The following is a 2,623-nucleotide window of genomic DNA, read 5'->3' on the forward strand; positions in this document are numbered from 1 at the left end:
ATAAGTGTCGTGATCTGGTAATTGCGATCGCAGGTCATGCGCCACATCATCATATAACGGGCAGTTGTATATGATGTGTTCCGGTGTTCCATCCTGAGCGCCACAGTCACACGCTGGTGTAGCTCTTTTTCCGAACCGACATAAGTATGTCGGATACGGTCCATGTCCCGTGAGAAAGTGCAATAGTCCCCTGCTTGGCTCGAAGTAGGTCATCCCGAGTCGTTCCCTGATGTTTGGCAGCAACTGAAAGACCCTCCTGCCAGTTTCTTCGTTCTCCCAAGATATTTGCCATAACTCTTCCCCTCTTATCTTTATGGCAGGTTTGTTTCCTACCTGGACCCCTAATATTTCCCTTGTCTTATCTATTTTACCCTTGGTCACCCAGTACCATGCGGCCTGTTCCCTTATTTTTATATCTAACGGGCATAATCCCATTAACACCAATAGAGCCCCCCCAGGTGTCGTTCTGTAGGCACCTACAGACCGCATTATCATGTTTCTTTGCACTCGTCTCACGGCCATGGCCGGCATCACCCTCGTGAGCCTGTGGGCCCAGACCCCACACGCATAACCTACTATTGATGAAAGGATGCTGTTGTGATATAATTTAATGAGAGCAGGTGGCAGGTGAAATCTTTTATGACCAATGTTGATGAGGTTGTTTAAGGTTTCTATTGCGCGTAGTGTAATGGTTTCGATATGAGATGTGTAATTCCATTTTTCATCAATTATTACTCCAAGGTATCGCGCTTCGCGACGCCGAAGAACTGGAATTCCATCAATCCTTACTGTGGGATTCCTAACTAGGCTGCCTTTTAAGAGAAGGTATGTTGACTTATTTGGTGCAACCTTCATTTTGGCTTGTTGACACCATTCAGCAAGTATGTTTATTGCCCTTTCTACTTTTGGTTCAAGATCTTCTCGGCTACGGCCGCCGACCAACAGGAGGAGGTCGTCTGCGTAGGCTATCACGTCTAGCACGTCCTCGCAGAGTTGTAGGTTTTCTAACAATGGCTCTACATTTACGTCCCAAAAGAGTGGCCCCAGTACGGAGCCCTGGGGACACCCCTTCGTAATGGTCTTGCTTATTTTGTCGCTAGGCGATGATAACCAGACCTCCCTGTCCATGCAATAGCTCCTGAGACAGCCATAGAGGGGCCCTGGGCACTCCTTCTCACGCAGGCGGGAGAAGAGCGAGGGCCACCACAGGTTGTCAAAGGCGCCACTGATGTCCACCATGATGCCAACCACGTACTTGTGTGGGGCAGAGCCACAGACCTCAGCCGCCAGGGCGATTGCGTCAGACGCCGATCGCCCCGGCCGAAAGCCGAATTGCCTATCGCTCATCCCACACAAAGTTCTGTGTGCAGCCAGTCTGTCAGCCAACAGCTTCTCTAACAGTTTCCCCATGATGTCTAGGAGACATATAGGTCTATAGGACTTTGGCTCCATAGGATCTTTGTCCTTGCCCTTCTTAATGATAACCATATTCGCCCTTTTCCAGATCTTAGGGAATTTACCTACCCTGAGACATTCATTATATAACCCTGTAAGAGGTGCTATTAGCTGCGGGGCGAGGAACTGTACCACCTCCGCTACTATACCATCTGGTCCTGGTGCTTTCCCCTTTTTTAACGATTTTATTTTTACAGCAATTTCTTCTTCAGAAAAAGGGTACACCCGGGTGTTGTTGGTGTACTCCTGCTGGTCTGCCCTACGGATTTGCTGCTGGGTCTCTGTTTCTCCGTCTTCCTCATCATCTGGAAGCAGAGTCCTCAGGAGGACCTCAGCGGTCTCCCGCCAGGACTCCGTAGTTCTTCCAGCCTCTCTGAGAGTGGAGAGGACAGCCGGGGACCTTATCTTCTCTCTGACCAACTTGTAGGGAATTCCCCACGGGTCAGTTTCGAGTTGTCTAAGTACATAATCCTCCCAGCTACTCATTCTAACCTGTTTTAATTCCTTCTGGAATGCTTCCTTTGTTTCTCTGTATTGCTGCAACCAATATTGTTTTTCGGGCCAGATGGCACATCGCTGGTAATACTTCCTCGCCCGTCGGACAGACTGGCGCAGACGTTCGAGGTCAGCAGTCCATGGCGATGGAGAGGCCGCTACGGCCCTCCTCCTAGTTGGAACAGCAGCTTTTACCGCCCTAACCACTGATCCCACCAGTTCCTCGGCGTACCTATCCACGTCCAGGTCACTCTCGGGCAATGGAGGAATACTACACTCTCGAGCCAGACGTTCCCAGTTGGTTTTATTGTAGTTGTATTGTACTTCCCACCCCAGGTCCCAGCGGCACTCTTCTTGACTGAGTTGAAAAACAATTAAATTGTGGTCACTTGTGGTGACTTGGTCCTTAACTCTCCAATTATGTATATTACTGCTGATGTTGGATGTGGCCAGGGTGACGTCGATGTTGGTCCCTAAACCGCCTCCACCTGTATAGGTGGGGGGATTTCCTGGTTTGTTGGCCACGACAAGCTGCTGGGCCATGATAAACTCCTCAGCCTTTCCGCCGTTTGCGTCTCTGGTGCCGCTGTACCATAGGGGGGATTTCGCATTTATATCTGCCGTGATAATGACTCTTTTGCCTTGTAGTAACGTGGTAGTTTCCGCAAGATGA

The sequence above is a fragment of the Schistocerca serialis genome, chromosome 4 (assembly GCF_023864345.2).
Source record: "Schistocerca serialis cubense isolate TAMUIC-IGC-003099 chromosome 4, iqSchSeri2.2, whole genome shotgun sequence".
NCBI lineage: Eukaryota > Metazoa > Arthropoda > Insecta > Orthoptera > Acrididae > Schistocerca > Schistocerca serialis.